This window comes from Antechinus flavipes, chromosome 1 (genome assembly GCF_016432865.1).
Source record: "Antechinus flavipes isolate AdamAnt ecotype Samford, QLD, Australia chromosome 1, AdamAnt_v2, whole genome shotgun sequence".
In the NCBI taxonomy this organism is placed as follows: Eukaryota; Metazoa; Chordata; class Mammalia; order Dasyuromorphia; family Dasyuridae; genus Antechinus; species Antechinus flavipes.
In genome coordinates, this window is record NC_067398.1 from 711757166 (window position 1) to 711780033 (window position 22868).

General features: G+C 36.3%; 1 long non-coding RNA gene across 1 annotated transcript; it reads left to right on the forward strand.

Annotated features, from left to right (window-relative positions):
* Nucleotides 1–1141: 1141 nt before the first annotated feature.
* LOC127545626 (uncharacterized) lies at nucleotides 1142–22720 on the forward strand. The gene is made up of 3 exons (XR_007949696.1): nucleotides 1142–1349; nucleotides 5552–5641; nucleotides 21636–22720. It is a non-coding gene; the product is annotated as an uncharacterized LOC127545626 (long non-coding RNA).
* Nucleotides 22721–22868: the final 148 nt, after the last annotated feature.

Sequence of the window (22868 nt, forward strand, 5' to 3'; positions counted from 1 at the left end):
TCTTCTAAAACTTCTTCCATCTCTGACATTCTATTGTGTCGACATCAAAAGGAAACTGTCCTTTCTCCAAGCTTTCCTTTCCATTTCACTGTTGAGTGATGGCTATAATCGAATCTATCACCCCCCAGGTGGATATGTCCAGACTCTGAAACCTCCCTTTCCTTGTTCATTGTTTGCACGGCCTACCATGTGTGACTCTTTGGAGACGTACCACATCTCAGGACTTTTTACCACTTGCTAATGGGTTCGTTTTATGGACAAGAAACTGCTGTTTGAGAGATGAAATCACTAACCTGATGTCCCAGAGGCAGCAATTCCATTAGAATTCTCTAAAATATGTCTGTTGTGATGCTCTGGTGTGGGAGAAATAGAATTTGGAAAGATCCTTAAGGAGTGCAAGTCACTTGGCTTGTAGATAAGAAACTGAGGCAATGAGATGGGATGGTAGAAAAATGGTTGGGGTTAGAGTCAGGCAGACCTGGGTCGAAATTCTTCCTCGAGCACTTCTCAGATGGGTGACCTTGGACAAAAAGTTAACCTCTCCTAGACTCAAGGATGAAGGAGTGAGCTACAGTGGCATCGAGAGTCCCTTCCAGCTCATAATCCAGAATCTGAGAGAGTTTAATGGGCAACAAAGTGGTTCAGCAGACAGAGAGCATGTCCTGGAGTCAGGAACACCCCATCTTCCTGAGTTCAAATCTGACTTCAGATACCTACTAGCTGTGTGATCCTGGGCAAATTGCTTCACTTTCTTTATCTTGGTTTCCCAAATATAAAACAACCAGGGGAGGAAATGGCAGACCACTCTAGTATTTTTGCCAAAAATGCCCTCTCCCCTCCATGGGGTCAGGAGGTCTCAGTCACAACTGGAACGATTTAACAACAAATTATTCTGTTTATCCCTAGGAAGCACTTTCCAAGCTGGGAAGTATGCTGAATAAGGGGAGCCATAGAGAGGTCTCTGAGCTTTCTTTTACTGGGCCCAGCTTCCTGCTCTAGCTCCCCCCCCTCTCACCATGTCCTTTTCAGGAAACATTCTGACATCCAAGACTGGGGCCCCCTCCAGCCCCACATTCCATTCGGGAGAAGAAGCCAGCTCCCCTCCCTCTCTGGGTTCCAGATCCCAGAATGAAACCAGAGACCAAACAGGAACTGGCCTGCCACCTCCAACTCCCCACCAAGCTGTAAGCAGTGGAGCAGAAAACCAGATTATTCTCAGCTGTTGCCCTGCTTAATTTAATATTTCCAACGAGCTCCCTTACCCTCTCCTCTGCAAGGGAATGCATATTTGTGCTGTGTCACAAGACATCAGCCTGCTGGTGGGGCGATCCACTGCTCAGCGGTCATTGGTAAGTGGGCACCAAACTGCACCGAGGCCGGGCAACCCTCCCCGGCTCCTCCGGAGGGCAATTCTCACATCAGGGCCAAGGAGAACCTGGGGGTGGGAGCAAGGCCCTGCAATGTCAGAAGAGGTAATGATGGAGGGGGAGGTTTAAAGCAGGACTTTTTTTGTTCTTCTCTTTTTATTTCCATCAACCTGCCAGTCAAGATACCAAGGGACAGATACCAGGTGACAGTGGGCACTGACAGAAAGGACACATGGGTTAGCATAGTAGATAGAAGACTGGATCTGAAATGATAAAGATTTGAGTTCAAATCTAGCCCCAGACCCTTACTTAGTAAGTATGTGAACCTGTATAAGTCACTTAAACTCAATTTGTCTCAGTTTTTAATCTGTAAAATGGGGATTATGATAGCAGCAAACTTACATGGTAATTGCGAGAATCAATGAAGATAATGTTTATAAAGTATTTAGCATAATTCCTGGCATATAAGTAGCACTATGTAATATAATAATATATATATAATATATAATAATATAATAATAACAAAAATTTGCCTAATGTCACTCCAGCCTTCAACAAAAGTCAACGGCGAATTTACTTTAAAAGGCTCAATATCTTTACAAATTTCATAAACAAGGCTTTTTTTTTTGTTTGCCTACTTTAAATCTTCTGAAGAGGGCATTAATGGCAAAGAAGGGGGTTCAGAAGTTTGAGGGCAAGAGGGCTTTATCTTATTTTTCTGTGCTTAGTGTCCAGTGATGAGCAAGGGCCTGGCATATTATTTAATGTGTGCTTTCTACTAGTACCCTGCTGAGCAATGGGAATACAAAGATAAAATGAAAGTCCCTGACCTCCAGACGTTTATATATACCTGCAGAAGGAAACAAAATATACATAGATAAGTAAACACAAAAATATATACAAAATAATCACAAAACAACTTTGGCTGGGGAGAAGAAAAGAAAGAATGGAGGGAAGCAGAGAGGAGGAAAGGAAGGGGAGGAAGGGAGGAAAGAAGGAAGAAAAAAAGGTAAAAGCAAGGAAGGAGAGATGGAAAGGAGAAAAGGGGGAAGGAAAGAAAGAAAAAAGAAAGGGAAAAGGAAGGAAGAAGAGAGAGGGAAGGAAGAAGGAAGGAAGGAAGGAAGGAAGGAAGGAAGGAAGGAAGGAAGGAAGGAAGGAAGGAAGGAAGGAAGGAAGAAAGGAAGGAAGGAAGGAAGGAAGGATACTAAGTATTAGTGCTGTCATTATCTTCATTGTACAGCTGAAAAAACTGAGGCAGGCAAAGGCTGAGTGACTTGTCCAGGCTTTTGCTGCCAGGAAGTATCAGAAACCAAATTTAAACTGACCCTGAATTCTGTGCATTATGATACCCTCTACTTCTACCTAGGTAACAAAAGCACTTTCCTCACTCCAATAATGTAGGAATCAAATGAGATGTGAAGCCTTTTACAAATTTTTAGGTGCCATAGAACTCCAGCCATCACAATCATGTCAGTTTCTTTCACCAGCTCTGATACCTCAGTTTATTTCCCTGTAAAATGTACCAAGTAATGTCTCAGTTTCCTTCCAGTTCCCCCATTTTCCCATATGTTCCACATTCTTAGATCTCTCGCAGCCCTCACATCCTACATGCCCTATTCTAAAGACACTGATCATCCCTGGTATTCTATACTTTAAAGTCCCTTACAGATATATAGAGTTCCTCTTTCTCTTTGCTATATTGCCTATAAGATGTCAGCCATCAAATCTTTGCTTAAAGACTTATAGAGATGGGGTACTCTCTAGTAATAGTTCTACGGTGTTTGGAGAATCTCCAACCATAGGGACTATTGTTCCACCATTTGTGACCTGGACATAGATAGTGATCTTTGAATCCATATCTTCCTAGTAGTGAATCCAACACTTTCTGACTTAACATACAAGACAAAGATTACTAATACCAATAAAAGGGGCCTCTAGAGAGATTAAATTGGTCCAAGGAACACATACTAGTCTCAGATTCTCTATTCATTACTTGAATGCCTTATGTCAGTTATTACCCTTCTGTGATCTTATTTACCACTCTATTAACCTGTATCAATATTACAATGACTTATGAATTTGATAGTATCATCAACACACAACACAATCCTCCCTCATTTAAGAGATGTGTTTCTGAGTAGTTAATGTTCCATAAGATATTGTGCCTCATGGTCACTTTTCTGGAGGTGATCATCTCTAGACATAGATAAATTATATAATTCATCTCTGGTCCTGTACATAAAAATGACCCAACTTGTTGGGTAATTTCCAACAATTTATTTTCCTCAATTATATTGCATGTTCTATGTTCTAAGGTCCCCTTGCCTTAATATTCTATGTTCTAATCCTTCCTGGCTATGGAATTGTTTGAAAGCTTCTAACTCTGAAATACTATGTTCTAAGACTCCTTGTAGTTCTAACATTCTCTGTTCTATAGTATTTCCTGGCTCTGTTCCATGTTGCAAGGTCCCTCCCAGTTCTGACAATATATGTTCTAAGACCCGCATTATTCTGACATTTCATGTCCTAAATTCCTTTCTATCTCTGCCAGACTCTGTTCTAAGGCTTCTTTATTGTGTATAAACTTATTGTATATTTGTTTGCAAGATTTTTATTTCCTAATATATACTCATTTTTTGGTGAATTTGCCACATACAGCTGAGACATAATTATACTTCTTTGTATTCCCATTAACTAGTCTCCAGAGATCTCTCATGCTTAACTTCTTTAAGACTGTATTCAGGTTCTTAACTTTTTCTTATTAATTTTTGTTTCAATTTATCCAAGTTTGAGAAAAGTAAATTGAGTTCCTTTACATTACAATTTTACTGGTTTTTAATTTCTTCCTATAGTTCATTTAACTTTTGTTAATTTACATGTTGTGCCATTTGGTGCATATTTATTTAGTGCCAATGTTCATCTATTACCTATGACTTAGCTTCTTAAACTAATTCATGACTCCATATGGGGCCACATAACTGAATGTGGGAAAGGTCACAAAATTATGATTTATTATCAGTAAATATTTGATTTGTATACCTATTTTGTATATCTATATAACTAGGGACTAAGGTCATGTAAAAATTACTTGGGTAAAAAAGGGATCATGTGTGGAAAAAAGTTTAAGAAGCCCTAATATATGGTACTTATCAGTAAAATGTAGTTTTCTTGATTATCTCTTATAATTAAGTCTGGTTTTATCCCCTCCCCTTTTTTTTGGTCTGAGATCATAACTGCTTTCCCTGCTTTTTTTTTTTTTTTACTTTAATTGAAATATAATAGATTTTGCTCCAATCCATTATTTTAATTTTGTGAGTATATATCTTTCAAATGTGTTTCTTGCATAGAAAATGTTTTTGGATTCTAATTTTTAATCCACTTTACTCTTCCCATTCATTTTGTGGTTAAGATTATTCTATTCTAACTCTCAGTTATAATTGCCATGTATTTTCCTCCATTTTATTTTCTTAATGTTCTCTTTTTTCCTACCCTCTCTTTAAGAGTGTTTTGTTACTGACTAATGTTTGCCTGAATCTACTTTCCTTATTCTTTTTTTTCCTTAACTCCTTTATTTCATATTCTTTGTTAGGTAAGATATAATTCTGTACCTAAAGGTGTATATGTGTATTGTCTCCTACTTTAACATCTATTTTCTTCCTCCTTGTTATAATAAACTTCTCTTTGTGTGCTCCATTTATGTGAGATGATTTATCCCACTTTTCTTCTCTCTTTCTCCCTCTCTCAGTACATTCCTTTTCCTATCCATTTCAATCTTATTTTGAGATAATTCAAACACAATAGAATTTCTCAGGCCCTCTGTCTAATTACATGTATGACCCACAGTAATGATGAAGTTCTGAACAGTTGTAGGTACCATCTCTCCCATAGAAGAATGTAAATAGGTCAATCTTGTTTAGTCCCTTATGATCTCACTCTCATGTATATTTTTTAATACTTCTTTTTATGACTTGTTTGTATGTCATATTTTCTCATCTTTTCATCAGTAAGCTCTATTTTCCCCCTGTGGGATTATACTTGATTTTACTGGGTAAATTTTATTTTTGGTTATAAGCCTTGATCTTTTGCTTTCTGGTATTTCGTTTTCTAAACTCTCTGCTCCTTAATAGGGGTGGTTGCTTGGCTTTGTATGATACTGATTATGGCTCTTTGATAATTTTTTCTAGCTGTCTGCAATATTTTCTCCTTTATCTAAGAGCTGTGGATTTTGGCTATAATATTCCTGGGAATTGTCATATGGGGCTTTCTTTGGGAAGGTGAGTAGTAGATTCTTTCAATTTCTACCCTTCCCACTGATTCTAAGCTATCTAGACAATTTTATTTTACAGTTTCTTGAAATATAATGTTTAATCTCTTTTTTGTTCTAAGCTTTCAGGTAGTCCAGCGATTCATAATTTATCTTTTCCTTACTCTATTTCCAAGTTCAGTTGTTTTTCCTGTGAGATATTTCACATTTTCTCTTATTTTTTCTCAGATAGGTGATATAATAGAGAGAGTGCCAAATCAGGAGACAGAAAAACTTGAGTTCAACTTTTGCCTCAGACACTTATTAGCTATGAAAGCTAGTTAGCTCCTGTCAATTTCCTTATCTTTAAAATGGAGATGATAATAGTACATACTTCTCCAGTTTGTTCTGAGGATCAAATGGCATAACAAATGGATAGCATTTAGCATAGTACCTGGCATCTTGTACTATGCACTGTAGAAATTCTCTCTCTCTCTCTCTCTCTCTCTCTCTCTCTCTCTCTCTCTCTCTCTCTCTCTCTCTCTCTCTCTCTGTGTGTGTGTGTGTGTGTCTATCTATCTATCTTTATTATCATTTCTTGATGTCTCATGGAAGCATTAGCTTCCATTTGTACAGTTCTAATTTTCAAGGAGTTATTCTCTTCAGTAAGGTCTTTCTCCTTTTTGCCTAAGCTGTGAATTCTCTTTTAATAGCTATTCTCCTTAGCTCTTGGATCTTTTCCACTTTTTCCTCTACTGTTTTCCTTTGGTTTTTAAAATCGCTTTAAAAATTACTTATTATTTTATTTCCTCTCAATTACATGTGAAAACAATTTTAACATTCATTTTTAAAATATTGAGTTTCAAATTCTCTCCCTTGCTCCTTCCTTACTTCTCTCACTGAGAAGGCAAGAAATTCAATATGTTATGCATGTTAGTCATGCAAAACATATTTTCATATTAGTGATGTTTTAAAAGAAAACATGGACCAAAAAAAGGCCCAGAAGAAAAATGAAATTAAAAAAAAATGTATGCTTCAAACTGTATTCAGATACCATTAATACTTTCTCTGAGGATGGATAGCATTCTTCATCTTGAGTCCTTCAGAGTTGTCTTAGGTCATTGTATTGCTAAGAATTGCTGAGAATAGCTGATCATCTTACAATATTGCTGTTATTTTGTACACATTACATTTCACTTTGTATCAACTCATGGATATCTTTCTAGTTGTTTTTTTTTTTTTTTGAGAGCATACTGCTCATCGTTTCTTAAAGCATAACAGTATCCCATCCTAATCACAAAGCACAATTTATTCAACCACTCACCAATTGATGAGCACCCTTCCAATTTCCAATCCCCTGACACCAGAAAAGAGCTGTTGTAGATATTTCCAACATATAAGTCCTTTCCCTTTTCTAAAAATAATCTCTTTTTAGATACAGATCTAATAGTGATACTGGTAGGTCAAATGTTATATGTGATTTTATAGCTCTTGGGGCAGAGTTCCAAATTGATCTACAGAATGGTTGAATATATTCACAACTCCACCAACATTTGCATTAATGTCTCATTTTTCCCACATCCCCTCCAACATTTATCATTCACCTTTTCTGTCCTTTTAGCTAATCTAATAGGTATATAGTACCTCAGAATTGTTTCAATTTACATTCTTCCAATCAATAACAATTTAGAACACCTTATCATATGATTGTAGACAGCTTTGATTACTTCACCAGAAAACTTTATATCTCTTGATCATTTATCGATTGGGAAATAGGTTCTATTTTTTATAAATTTGACTCAGTTCTCTATATATGTGAAAAAAGAGGCCTTTGCCAGAGGAACTTGCTTTAATTTTTTTTTCACAGTTATGATTACTAAATGTATTTCCCTCAAATCTCTGCCCTAATAATGAGAAAATTCTTGAGCTACAAATATCAGCTTCTCATATAGAAATGCAAATAGTTTATTTTTATTAAATCCCTTAGGTTTATCTTCTTATTTATGTTTTCATGATTCTCTTGAGTCTTGTATCTAAAAATCAAATTTTCTATTAGCTCTAGTCTTTTCATCAAGAATGCTTGAAAGTCCTCTATTTCATTGAATAGCCAGTTTTTCCCCTGAAGGATTATATTTAGTTTTTATGGGTGGATGAATCTTGGTTGCAATTCTAACTCCTTTGCCCTCTGAAATATCATACTTAAGCCCTTTTATCTTTAATAATAATAATAATAAATGTTATCCTGATTGTGGCTCTACAATACTTGAATTGTTTTGTTCTGCTTGCTTGCAATATTTGACCTGGGAACTCTGAAATTTGGCTACAATATTCCTGGAATTTGGGATATCTATCAGGAGGTGATTAGTGGATTCTTTTCATTTCTGTTTTATCATCTGCTTTTAGACTATAAGAGAAATTTTCCTTGATAATTTCTTGAAAGATGAGAGCTAGGCTTTTTTTTTCTCTGATCATGGCTTTCAGGTAGTCTACTAATTTCTTAAATGATCTCCCCTGAGTCTATTTTCCAGGTCAGTTGTTTTTTCCAATGAATTATTTTGTTTCTTATTTTTTCATTCTTTTGATTTTGTCCTATTGTATTTTGATTTCTCATAAAGTCATTAGCTTTGTTAATTCTAACTGCCAACCTTTAAGTTATTTTTGGCTGAAAAATTAGTTTACCCCATCTAGGAATTATTTTATGAAATTATTTAAAGGTATTTGGAGGGTTTGGGGGAATAGTTCAGGTGAGGTATTGCCTTTTCTCCACCACTTTGGCTTCTCTTCTTTAAAATCACTTTTTACTCTGTCTTTATCTGTTGTGTTTACTTTTCTAGGGATTCTTTTTAGACTTGTATTCAAACTGCTTTGGGGGAACCATCTAGCTTGGGCTTTTGTGTTTTTTTTTATTTTTATTTTCTATGTTCATGGCTCAGGCTGGACACCTGCAAACTTTCAATGCTTCTACACTGATGTTGTATCATAGTGATGTGATTATGGAGGAAGATTGTTCACTGTTCTCCTGAAATGATTTCTATAAGTTTCTGACCCAGGTTTGTCTCTATCAGCTCAAGAGTTTGGACTTAGGCATTATTGCTTCTCTCTCTCCCTATGTGACAAGTCCTATACAAAGTTCTGGCGAGATGAAGAAAGTCAAAAATACATTGTCTGCCTTCAAGAAGCTGACAATTTAATAGGGGAGATTGCATGTAGAAATTACTGAAAGAAGGTTTCTCCCAGAGACCCCAGAATAACTGAAACAGAGAACATTACAATTTGCCATTATGCAATCTTGTGGCATTTCTCCTATTTCCCATCATTTTCCATATATTCTCTTGCCATCTCCTTCTGTATTTTGAGTATCAACTCTATTAATGTCTTTCCATTCTTTCATTTCCAGCATCCATTTTCCATTGCAGAGAACACAAAAATAAAATGAAAATTGATTATTAGCTCTATAATCTCTGTGTTTTCAAATGTCTAATGTTCGTCCATGTCAAAGATACTTCCAAGCAAAAGTCCTATACCCAATTTGATACTCTTTGCTCCTTGCTATCCTCCTCTTCCCTTGCCCTAACAAAAAGAAAACTATAATAACATTTAAAAAAAGAGAGAGAGAAACAAATCTTTGGGGGGTTCTTAGCTTATTCTATCAGCATCAGCTTTTTCAGAGCTTTAAGTTTCTTGACTCTATATTCACAGGATTGTAGTGTTCTTGGTGGTTTTTTGGAGATCTCTGGAGCAGCCTTCCTTTCATTTGAGTAATCACCACAAGAATAGCCAGGTGTTAAAGTCCAAATCCTCTATTTTCTCCTTCACAATCTAGTTTTCTTGCCTGGAGTTCAGGCCAGCTTTCTGAAGAGCCTTTCAGACCGGCCTTGGTTTCAGTGGGAGAAGTGCAGGAGGCCAGCCACCACAGTGGTGAGATGAAGTAAATGAATCTGGCTCTGACCCTGGCTGAGTTTGTCCCAGCTTATATGCTCTTCACTGAGTATAAACCAATCATTATATCACTAGGAAAGCATTATTTGTTGTAAGATTAAATCAATCATACTGAACTTAGAAAACTATTAATCACCATGCTAAACTAGACAACCATTGTCTTATCAATTCCACTGAGCTAGCACCTTGTAAGAATCCTTGTTTTAAGTACAGAGTTCTGGCCCATAACATAGGACCATGCCTTATTCTCATATTCACCTCTAGTTATATGGTCTTGTTTCCATCTTCTGTATTTTTTCTTTCTTTTTTTTTAACCTCTCTGGACTTTTAATGGGTGATAACTCATTCTTTGTAGGACAAACAGCTTCCACTTTTCTCAAATAATTCAGCTTTTTTTTCTCTTTAGGAAGTGCTTTAAATTTCTAAATGTGCAAGATTAGAGATTCTCATTTTTTCCTCTGTGTAATACTCTTTCACTCTCTGCCATCTCAACAGGGGGATCATGTCTCTTGTCCTCTCCCTCAGAGCCCTTCTTGTTCTTATTGAATGATCAGTTGGTTTCTTTAGTCACTGGGGTAAGGGAGTGTCATTTATACTTCAATCTTAGCACTTGCTTAAAACATTACTGCTTGACAATCCCACTCAACTTCCTTTTTCAACTTTCCTAGCTGAAAATTTTGGTGAGTAAATACCAAATAGATACAAAATAAATTTTGGGGGAGTAAATACCAATAAATACCAAATTTTAATATTTGATCTATTCATTTAATATTTTTTTCCAAATTATGTTGAAAAAAACTTTTTGTTACATTTGTTTTTAATTTTTTTGTATTCCAAATCACTCTCCCTTATCTTTCCCTTATCCTCACCCACAATTAAGAAACCACATGTGAAGTTATGCAAAAAGTTCTATAAAAGCCAAGTTGTGAAAGAAAACATAGATCTCCCACACTGGTGAAAATAAAAACCCTTAAAAAAAGAGAGAGAAAGAGAGGAAAAAAAAAAAGCTTCAATCTGTATTCATATACAATCAGTTCCTTCTCTGGGGTATGAATAGGATTTTTCATCATAAATCCTTTAGAATAGTCGTGGATATAGAACATAGTAATACTTCTGAGAATAGTATGTCATTTACACCTGGTCATTCCCAGAACATTGTTATTACTTTATATACACTACATTTCACTTCATGGAGGACTTTCCAGATTTTTTTTTTTCTGAGAACATCCTGCTCATCATTTCCCATAGAATAATAATATTCTATGACAGTTTATTGAACCATTCTCCAATTGATGGGCATCTCTTCAATTTCTACTTTTTTTTTTGTTCTGAGGAGAACTGCTATAAATATTTTTTGTATATATAGTCCATTTTCCATTTTTTAAAAGTCTCTTTTGGTATTCATGCTTAGTAGTGGTGTTATTAGGTCAAAGAATATTTATGAATTTAGAGCCCTTTGGGCACATATCATATCTTTTGATCATTTATGAATTGAAGCATGGCTCTTATTTTTTTTAATAAATTTGTCTCAGTTTCCTCTATGTTTGAAAAATGAGGCCTTATGAGAGAAACTTGTTTTGAAATTCTTTTTATAATTACTATTTCTAACTAGCATTCTAACTAACATTTCTAACTGTATTCTCCCATTTATTCTCTATTTTCATATTGTCCTTCCTCAAAAGTATTTTGTTATTGAACACTTCCTCCCCTTATATTCTTCCTCTTTTATTACCCTTCCCCCTTCCCATATACCATTCCCCTCCAATTTTCCTGCAGGGTAATATATATTTATATATCCATATTGAGTATGTATGTTATTTCCTTTTAGAACCAGTAAGGTTCACTCACTCCCCCTCTCTTCTCCTTGTTTCCCTCCATTGTAAAAGCTTTTTCTTGCCTCTTTTTTATGACAGATAATTTGCATCTTTACACTTCTCCCTTTCCCTTTCAGTACATTCCTCTCTTGCCCCTTAATTTCATCATTTTTTAAAACAAATTATCATCCTTTCAAATTCAACTCACACCTGTGTCCTCTGTCTATTTATACTCCTTCTAACTGCTATAATAATGAGAAAGTTTTAATGAGTTACAAGTATCATCCTCCCATGTAGAAATGTAAACTGATAAACCTTATTAAGTCCTTTATGATGTCACTTTCCTGATTACCTTCTTATGCTTTCCCAAACTCCTGTATTTGAAAATCTAATTTTCCATTCAGCTCTAGTCTTTTTAACATGAATGTTTGGAAATTCTCTTTCATTGAATGACCACCTTTTCCTCTGAAGGATTATACTGTCTTGCTGGGTAAGTGATTCGTGGTTATAATCGTAACTTCATTTCTCCCCAGAATATCATATTCCAAGTCCTCTAGTCCTTTAATGTAGAAGATGCTTATGTTACCTTAACTGTAGCTTTACTATGCTTGCAATATTTTCTCCTTGACCTGGGAGTTCCAGAATTTGCTTTTCATATTCCTGGGAGTTTTCATTTCAGAAGATGATCAATGAATTCTTTCAATTTTTATTTTACCCCCTAGTTCTAGAATATCAGGACAGTTTTCCTTTACAATTTCTTGAAAGATAATGTGCAGGATCTGTTTTTGGTCACGACTTTCACATAGACCAATAATTTTTAAATTATCTCTCCTGGATCTATTTTCCAGGTTAGTTGTTTTTCCAATGAGATATTTCCTTTTTTTTTTTCTTATTTTTCATTTTCTTTTGGTTTTGCTTTATTATATCTCGTTTTCTCATAAATTCATTAACTTCCATTTGCTCAATTCTATTTTTTAATATTTTAAAAACTTTTTTAAAATTTTCCTCAGTGAACTTTTGTACCTCCTTTCCCAATTGGCCAATTTTGCTTTTTAAGGCATTTTTCTCCTTATTAGCTTTTGGTATTTCTTTTTGGAACACTCTCAATTTTTTTCCCCTAATTTTTCCTTTATCTCTCTTACTTGACTTTCAAAATCCCTTTTGAGCTTTTCCATGGCCTGAGCCCAATTCTTATTTTTCTTTGAGGCTTTGAATGTAGGAACTTTGACTTGATCATCTTCTGCATGTGTTTTGATCTCCCTTGTCAGCATAATAACTTTCAGTGGTCAAAACCGTGTTTTGTTGTCTGTTCATTTTCATAGCCTTTTATTTAGCTTTTTACTCTTTGTTAAAGTAGGGTTCTGTTTCCAGGGTGAAGGGTGTACTATCCCAAACTTCAGAGGTTTGGTGCAACTGTTTTCAGAAATCCTTCTAGGAATCTGATCACAAGTACTTTTTCTGGCCTGGAGCTGGTAGAAGTGTCCCTACCCTACGGTAGCTGTAAGTTCTAGTGTGCTAGTCCTAATATCAGGGCTGGGGCTGTACTGGAATTGCATCACTGAACAAGTGGAACTGGCCTTAATCAACTCATTGTTGAAGAGAGCCACGTCCGTTAGAACTGATCATTGTATAATCTTGCTATTGCTGTGTACAATGAACTCCTGGTTCTACTCATTTCACTTAGCATCAATTCATATAATTCTCTCCAGGCCTCTCTGAAACCTGTGGATCGTTTCTTACAGAACAATAATATTCCATAATATTCATATCCCATAACTTATTCAGCCATTCTCCAACTGATGGGCATCCACTTAGTTTCCACTTTCTTGCCACTAAAAAAAGAACTACTGACTTTCTAAGTTGCCTTCAGCTGAAAAAAATGTTCTACTCCATGTTTTTTGAGTGTTCTGATGCTCTAAAATTTGTTTAAAGTCATTATTTAAAGGAATTTGGAGTGGTTTGGGGGAGAGATTGGGTGACTTCCTGCCTTTACTTTGCCATCTTAGATTCACATCTGTTTAACTCTTTTTTTTTTTTTTAACTCTTCTTGTCTGGTCTGGCCAACCCTCTTTGCCTTCTTCTTGAGTCTACCTCATTGAGTTTTATTCCCTACTCATCTTTTGTCTTTTTGAATTGTTCTTTCTCCTTATGTTCTTTCAACCTAAAATTAGACTTGCTCTTATTCAGATTTTCTTCATTTTTTTCTCCAAAATTTCTCCTCCTCAAATTCACTCTCTGATGTATTTCCCTGATTCAAATCTCTTCAAATCATCAGCAGCATTTCCTCCTTATTTGTCTTAAATCTTTTTTTTTTTTCTCTTTCCCTGTTACTTCTCCTATAAAGGGTTAAGGTAAGGGTTAGGCAAGGATTCTTACAACAAGCTGTTAACTCAGTGGAATCGATAAGACAATGGTTATCTAGTTTAGCATGGTAATTAATAGTTCTCTAGTTCAGTATGATTGATTTATTCTCACAACAAATAATAGTTCCCTAGTAAAATATTCATTCTATGTTCTGAGCCCCTTTCAGCAATTTTTTTTTTCCTACGTTCTATGTCCTAAGATCACTTACAATTCAAACACTCCTTGTTCTGTGTGCTAAAACTAAAATCTCTGACATCTTTTTTTTTTTTTTTTTATGTGAACCCTTCCTATTCTACCATTCTTTATGTTATATTTAAGAGCCTTCCGAGCCTTCCCCCCTGTGTTCTGTATCTGACTATCCTTCTCGGGCATAATATTCCACATTTTAATTTGGAACAGTCTTTCTTGCTACAACATTCTATGCTCCATATCCTAATGTCCCTTTCAGCTACATCATTCTATACTCCAGATCAACTAACATCCCAGGGAAAGCCACCCACTAAGTACAGTGGGCCAGGCCCCAGGAAAATAATCTCCTGATTCTACTATTTATCCTCAGCCAGCTCCTCCCACCCTTATAATAAACATCATAATACAGATCAATGGAGGCCTGGGGTCCAAAGTGGCCGAGCCTCCTCTCAGCACTGGGATTCCAGACGATTGTCTCTAATTTGGGTGAGCTGGGCATCCAGGCCCCAAAGGGTGGCATTGTGGTGGGGGGCAGTGGGGTCAAACACTTCTTTGGTTTCCCCATTACTCCCTCTGATTCTGGGCTTTCATTAGCAGCACCAGCCGGGAAGCTCTCACAAAGGCAGCCGGCATCAATGGGGCTAATTAATTGGATTAATGGGAGGGCAGTGCAAATTAGGTCTGGCTTGGATCACTTCAATGGAGGCTGAATACAAATCTCCAAAGTCATTGGAATATGGATGAGGCAAATTGAGTTAAAAAATCGAGGAGACCAGGCTGCATTAGTTAGCCCGCCCACCCTCTGAAGTAGTTGTTTAATATGCAGACTATTAATATGCAAATCAGTGCAAATGGAAAAAAAAAGTGTGATTTTTTTTAAAACTCTGCTGAACATTGCCAGCTGCCTGATGCAAGAGCAGAGGCCCCTGTGTGTCGGGCTCTGAAAGTAGTGCAGGGTGCTGGAATATTTCATGTCCAAAATTAATTAAAAGACCACTGAGGTCTTAGCTCACCTTTCTCAGCTCATAGACACATCAACTAGTCAATCGACTAGCATTTATTAAGCACCAGCTATGTGCCAAGCCATATACCGAACACTGGGGGATAAAAAGAAAGACAAAATCTCAGCTCAGCACTCAAGAAGCTTACGTTTTAATGGCAAGGGCAACAACCAAGATAACTAGGTAGCTATAAAATAATAAACAAAGCAAATGGGAGATCATATGAAAGGGGAAGACATTAGCAGCAAGATAGACTGGGAAAAAAAAAAAACCTATAAAAGTGGGATTTGAGAGGAACCTGGAAAAACTCAAAGAATCCAGGAGGAAGGGTGAGTGGCCCGAGCATTCTAGGCTCCAGATAAATCCCATGCAAATTCCTGGAGTTGGGAGCTAGAGCATCCTGAGGAACTTATGGAAAACTAACAGCAAGATTGAAGAGCCCTGGTGGGGCAGAAGGTGGAAGAAAACTGGAAAAGTAGGAAGAAGCAAACTTCTGAAGAGCCTTGAATGTCTTAGAACTGACAGGGAACCCTTGGTGCATGAAGATGCATGATGAGGTAAAAAAGAAAATGGCAAAACAACAATAGATTGGGGGAGGGGACAAACAGAAAGAAGTCAAAGATGACAGAAGTTTTGCAAGTCTGGATTATGGACTTTGTACTATTAATGTTCAGAAAGGGGAAGAATTGGGAGGAAAGTACACAAGTTATTAAATAAGATGGAAAAAATAGCTTAAGAAGGTTTTTTCATTTGATAACAAATATATTTGTTTGGAAGGAAAAAGAGCTGTGACCTTTAATATTGGCATGACTATGGACAATTCATTTGAGTTTCCTGAACCTCAGTTTCCTTATCTGTCAAATGTAGAAGCTCCTCCTTTCACTACATCCTTTGCCAGGCAATTAAGATGAAATAGCTTTCTGAACTTGAGAGAGCTATTTATAAAAGAGAATTATGTTCTAGCATTAACTTATCTCTGTAATCTTGGACAAGTCCTTGCCACCTCTCTGTGCCTCAGTTCTGTGATCTACATGGCTTTCAAAGCTCAGTCAGTCTCAAAAGCTAGGATTTGCTCCTAAGATTATTATAGCCATTGCTGCTTTCTTCTATTGTTTATGGATTTGAAAGCATTTCCAGTTTTGGTTTCCCTTTTTTCCTTATTTCTTCCAAAGAAGAATTATAAAGTCATAGATTTTAAGATGGAAGAAACCCCTGAGGTCCTCTCATCCAATTTCCACATTTTATGAGTAAGGAACAAAAGGCATAGGCTTAAATGAATCCTTACCTCTCTACCTTTTTCTTTCCCTCCTTTCTCCCTCCCTCCTTCCCTTCCTTTCTTTTTTTCTTTTCTTTCTTCCTTCCTTCCTTCCTTTTTTTTTCCTTTCTTTTTTCCTTCCTTCCTTCCTTTTTATAAATAATTGTTCAAGGTACCACATTTGCAAAGAGCTTAACTTAGAAGTAGGAAAAAACACAGCATAGTAATAATTTTAATCATTCAGTGTCCATGACTCCAGAGCTATCTATTTGTTTTACTATGGTAATCTTTCACCTGGTTCCCATTATATCCTAGCAATTTTAGAACAAAACATGAAACCACTTTGAAGAAAGACAGACTTCCTCTGTGTGCTGGTTAATTTATATGAATAAAATAAGTTGGATTCAGGACTTGATGTGTATTACAAGCTGAGAGAACTTTCTAAGAATTAGAAGTACATATAAGTAGAATAGAATCATTTAGTGAATACTTATCCTTATCAGGAAAACTATTCAAGAGTTTTGGATGACTATTTGTCAAGGATGGAAGGGAAAGGATTTGTGTCCTTGTTCTCCTTGGCAGTGTGGGCAAGACAGTGGGCCCCTCCTCAGACTAATGTTTTTAGATGGATAAAGCAAAATATAGAGAAGTATAAAGAAGTATAAAATATAGAGAAAAATAAAGTATAATTCCCAATTATAAGGAAATATAAATACACTCACACATATAAGTAGATGTGTATATATACACACATATGCACATACACTTGTTCCTAGTCAAGATAAGCTTTGTGTCTGAACCATTTCTAAAAGTCTATGAATCTTATATGCCATATTTCTATGAACAACTCTTCTAATAATCTGAATTGGACAAATCTTTTATTCTAATTCAATTCAACAGTTCTTTATAAACACTTATTATGTACAGTGTCCTATGCTAAGTGCTGGGAGATATTCTAATAATCCAGTAAATCTGTGATCTCATTCATTATCTTGGTCCCCTCAAACATCTAGATTTTTGGCCTTCCTGTTCATCTTCTGTTAATATGCTTCTAAATGCCTGCTATGGGATAGGAAGGGAGTAGAAGGTCCATGGATAATGCTGGAGGTCTTTCTTGAATTATTCTCATATTGCAATGTTACCAAAGAAACACAGGGCCTATCCCCAATTAATTACATCCTCAATTTAATTATGCAAACAATTAATCAATAAATAATCATTAAGTACTTACTATCTTCCAGACACTACCCTAATTACTGAGCATTTAAAAAAAGCAAAAAAAAAATTAGTCCCTGTCTTCAAGAAGCTTATATTCAAGCATATTATTGTGTATTCTAGATTCTGATCATTTTCTGTCTTCCAGGTTTGCTGTGATTTGATTTTGTTCCTTAAAAAAGTATTAATTTAATTTTCTAACTTCTTTTTTTACTTAGATTGCCTATGTGTTTATCAATATTTTTAGTCTTTTATACACACTATTTATTAGTTTGGATATCAGTTCATTTGGTTTGTACTTTAGCTATCCCCCTTCTAATTTTCAAGATTTCCTCTTTTTGAGCTTCTTTTGGGCTGACTTGTTGGCCTGATTTTTTTAGATGCCTGTTTAGTTCATTAATGTTCTTGTATTTTCCATTGTGTTGATGTGTGTTTTTTGGCTATATGTATATATATATACATATATATATATATATATATATATATATATATATATATATATATATATATATATATATATATATATATTTTTTTTTTTTCTCCTGAGAACTGATTTAGCTGAATCTTAGAAATTCCTGGGTGAAGTCTTATCAGTTTTAATTCTTTCACATAGTTATTGATTGTCTCTGAGGTTTTCTTTTATCTAGTTTTTTTTTTTTTTTTTAATCATTAAGGTTTCATTTAGGCCTGTCTTTTATTTGTACTCCTGGATTAATTACTATTTCATTACATGATTGTGTGTAAAAAATCAGTTTATCACATATATGTGTTTAAACTTTTAATTCCAATTTATTTTCTCCATAATGCATGCTCTACTTATTTTTATTTTTATTTTTATCTTTTATTTTTTGCTGAGGCAATTGGGGTTAAGTGACTTGCCCAGGGTCGCACAGCTAGGAGGTATTAGTACCTGAGACCAGATTTGAACTCAGGTCCTCCTGACTTCAGGGCTAGTGCTCTATGCACTGCACTACCTAGATGCCCCTGCATGCTCTACTTTTGTAAAAAAAAAATATATATATATATATATATATATATATAGTGCTGAAAAGTATGTATATTCTTTTGTTATCCCATTCTGAAGCATCATAAACCTTCTTATTCTAAATTTAACAGCAGTTTATTTAGATCTTTATTTTCCCTATTTTTATCTTCCTATTACATTTATCTAACTTTGAGCAGAACATTAAAGTCTACTCCTATTTTTCATTACTATTTGCTTTTCCTTATAATTTAATTGTTTTATTTTTATTTATGAATATATGTGATTTGCAAATTGGCGTATTGTTATTTAATATTCATTATTTCGTTTTCTATGTTTCCTTTAAGTAAAGGTAATTTGGGTTGTCACCTGTTGAGAGTGAGTTTTTATTTTTCCCTTCTTCTGAGACCATGATTGCAACTTCTAATTTTTGCATATACCAGATGCACAGTAAATTTTGTTTGAATCTCTCGTTTCAATTCTATGTGTGTCTGTGCTTTCTAGATGTGTTTTTGGTAAGCGACAGATTGTGGGTTTTCATTTTCTTATTCATTCTGTCACTTTCTTTCATTTTATTGAATTCTTTTATCCATTCACATTTATTGTTATGGGAGTCAGGTTTATGTTTTCCTCCATTTGTGTCTATAGTATTGCTTCAAAAAAAATTCCCTCTTTTAAGTCAATGCATTGTCACTACAATGAATTTTGCTTAAATGACTTTGATGTAGGAGCTTATATCTAAATAGGAGAGGTAACATGCATATAAATAAGTGTATATAAACTATATACAGAGTAGAGAGAAGGTGATCTTAGAAAAGAAGGTGGGCATTAGTAACTGGGGGAACTGGGAAAAGCTTTCTGCAGAAAGAAGGGGCTCTTTGAGTTGAACCTTGAATGAAACCAGAGATGCTGAGAGATGGAATTGAAGAGGATGAGAATCCCAGGAAATGGAAACAGATTGTACAAAAGTGTAAAGATGGACATTGGATTGCCTGAGTATATTGATGCTATCCTTTCTTTTGCTTCTCATTTCATAACTTGTAGTCTCTCATGCATTACAGCCTGCTCATATCCCACTAGATGCGTCTTTCTTTCCCTCTGGGAGATATTCATTTTCAATTGTTTGAAGAAAGTGCTATTTCATGCTTTGCAATCACTTAACATCATCAAAAAAAAAAAAAAAAACCCTAAAATGTAGACATCCAGGATGCAAAGACAGAAACAAAACCTCCACACTCCCAAGGAAGGGATCTGGCATTAACTTAAACTCTGCTCCCAGGAATATGGTATTAATCTTTTAAAAATAGACAGTAAGTTCTAAGTGTTGGTGACATAAGAGATGTCAAGGTAAGAGGTCTCTAGAAAATCTGAGACTAGAAAAAAAGTAAAAACTCAAGGGGTGGGGATTAAGACAGCTAAGTGGTAAAGTAGATAGACTTCCATATCTGATGTCAGGAAGACTTGATACTTAATAGCTCTGTGACCTTGGAAAGTCACTTGACTTCTGTCCATGCCAATTTCTCTATCGATAACATGGGAGAATAATGACACCTCCTATCAGTTTGGGGGATCCACTGAGATATAATACACATCATGTTTTGCAAACCTTAAAGTTAGTTTATGGGTATTAGAGTTCGTGGACAGCTCCATGGTAAAGGAAACTCCCAGGCTGAGTTTTGAAGGAAATTAAGGATGCTCAGAAAAAGAGAGAAAATTGCAAGCATCCAAGGTCCTCTAGGCCTGGGATACTATGGTGAGCAGTTCCCGACACTGGCCAGCTGTGCCTAATGATTTATACCACATTTTCTAATAGCCTCAGTCCTACATTTTCTAATGAGGAAAAAGAAGTGATGGATTTGAAAAATGTTTTCTGAACCTGTTGGAAGCAATCCAGGACTGGGACTGGCTGCTGGCCAGTGTCATTCTCTCAGGTCAGGTGAAATTCGAAGAAAAAAAAAACAATAAAAAAAAAAAAAACATATGCTTTCTCACTAAAAATAGCTTTACTTTTTTATGATGACAAATACCATTACAGCAAAACTCTACATCAAAAAGATGTATAAGTTTAAGAGAATTAGTTCTTATGTTGAGGGAACTAATGTCTTTGCCATAAAATCCCAGAAGTATGCAGCAGGAGCAGTGATCTGAGAAGACCTGGGAAATAATAATCATGCATCTGATAGTAATAATTCAATGCCTGAGTTTGAATGAGTAGCCTCCTCTGGATTCCTCAGTTTTCTCATCTGTAAAACTTAGAAAGTTGTTCCAAGTAGTCTCTAAGGTTTTTTTATAATTTGAACATTCTATTAATTTGTCTTCTAAAGTTTTTCCTAGATATGAAGTTCTAGGAAATGAAATGAAGTAGACTGCATAGAGGATTGGAGATCAGGGAACACCGAGTTCAGGGGCTTCCTCTGACATAAACTGTGATTCATGGGTAAGTCATTGACTGCTTTAGTGTCCCGAGGCAAATCTCTTAGACTCTCATTAAAGAAGAGTTCCAGGGCTACATTGGTAAAGACTGATTCCCTATTAGGTGTGTCCTTCATCAAGGAAATCATGAGATCAAAATGGCCACAAAAAGAGCCCTCCTAAGTCTGACATTTTTAGGTTCGATGTTCCCTTTACATAAGATATTCTGTGATCTGTGATTCTTGGTTCTTTTCAATCCTGACATTTTGTGTTTTAAAGTAATTGGACTAGATGGTCTCTAAGATAGCTTCCAGCTTTGTTCTAAGACCCTTCTCAGCCCTGACATCCTCTGTTCTAAGGGACCTCCCAGTTCTGTCGTCCTGGAAGTTCCTTCCCAGCTCTGATATTCCGTGTTCTAAGGTTCTTCCAAACTCTGTCATCTCTAACAATCTCTGTTCTAAGATACCTCTGAGCTACAACAATCTATGTTCCATAATAATGTCCCCAAGTACTTGCTTACATGACAACCTTGTGATTCTAAGCTCCCTTTGGACTCTTGATTCTTTTGAGCCAAAGGCCCAATGAGCAGCCATGTGAGCAGCTTTTTAGCCCTTCTGTGACAGCCAGCAACTCCAGGAAAGTCGAAGAACAGGAAAACTCGGGTTAAGCCGAGCAAGAGCCCCAGGGACTTCTTGTCCTGCTTAATAAATAGAGATCTCTGTTGGGTTGTTTTTACTACACTGAGATAATGATTCCTATTTTGTTCTGACCTCTTCAAATTAAAGAGAAGAAAATTGACTAAGTGTTATGAGGATTTTCTTCATAATTTCCCCTTTGGTGTCATTTATTTTTAGCTTGTGATTGCTGAGCTCACGCTGGAAAGTCCCCCCTCCCAGAAGTGTCATGCTGTGGCAAGACTGACGAATGTGTTTCTCCTCCTCCAAGCCAGCTGCATCCTGAGGACTCATAGTGAGGCGACTGCAACATTACCAAAAAAATAAAAAAATAAGAAAAAAAGACCCTGGGTTGCTGTTGAAAACTAAGACTTCATCGAGGAAGAGTCCCAAGTGCAAAGGATGTCTGAAGGAATGTCTCTTACCTTATATACACAGAGGCAAGGCGCAGAATGGTGCTCAGAGACTGGATAAATGCTGTATTGTTAGTGGTAACTTTCCACAGAGCATCTTTCCTAAAGTCTCCAGAAACTGAGAGTAAAAAAGATAACTATGTTCATTTGACAGCTGGGGAAACTGAGGCATTGGAAGAAAGCAAGGTAAAAGTTCTCCTTTACTGGGGGTTTTCATACACGAGATGGATGAATGGCCACATGTCGGAGAGATGGGAGAATTCAGTGGTTGGAGTAGATGACTATTGAGGTAACATCCAACTCTCAAATGCATGCACCCTATGGGGCTATATTAAATTATCTCCTCTGTGACTTTGTTTCTAAAGGTTCTTCAGGGCAGGTAGGGGGCGCCATAGTGCACAGAGAGCACTTTGCATCCCCCTCTTCTGAAATCTGATTGTGAGACTTCAATCCAGAGCAGCTAGGAGGCGCCATAGTGGCCAGAGAGCGCTTTGTGTCCACCTCTTCTGAAATCTGATCATAAATATTCAATCCAGAACAGCTAGGAGGCGCCATAGTGCCCAGAGAGCACTTTGTGTCCACCTCTTCTGAAATCTGATTGTGAGACTTCAATCCAGAGCAGCTAGGAGGCGCCATAGTGGCCAGAGAGCGCTTTGTGTCCACCTCTTCTGAAATCTGATTGTGAGACTTCAATCCAGAGCAGCTAGGGGGCGCCATAATTCCCAGAGAGCACTTTGTGTCCACCTCTTCTGAAATCTGATTGTGAGACTTCAATCCAGAACAGCTAGGAGGCGCCATAGTGCCCAGAGAGCACTTTGTGTCCACCTCTTCTGAAATCTGATCATAAATATTCAATCCAGAACAGCTAGGAGGCGCCATAGTGCCCAGAGAGCACTTTGTGAACACCTCTTCTGAAATCTGATTGTGAGACTTCAATCCAGAACAGCTAGGAGGCGCCATAGTGGCCAGAGAGCACTTTGTGAACACCTTTTCTGAAATC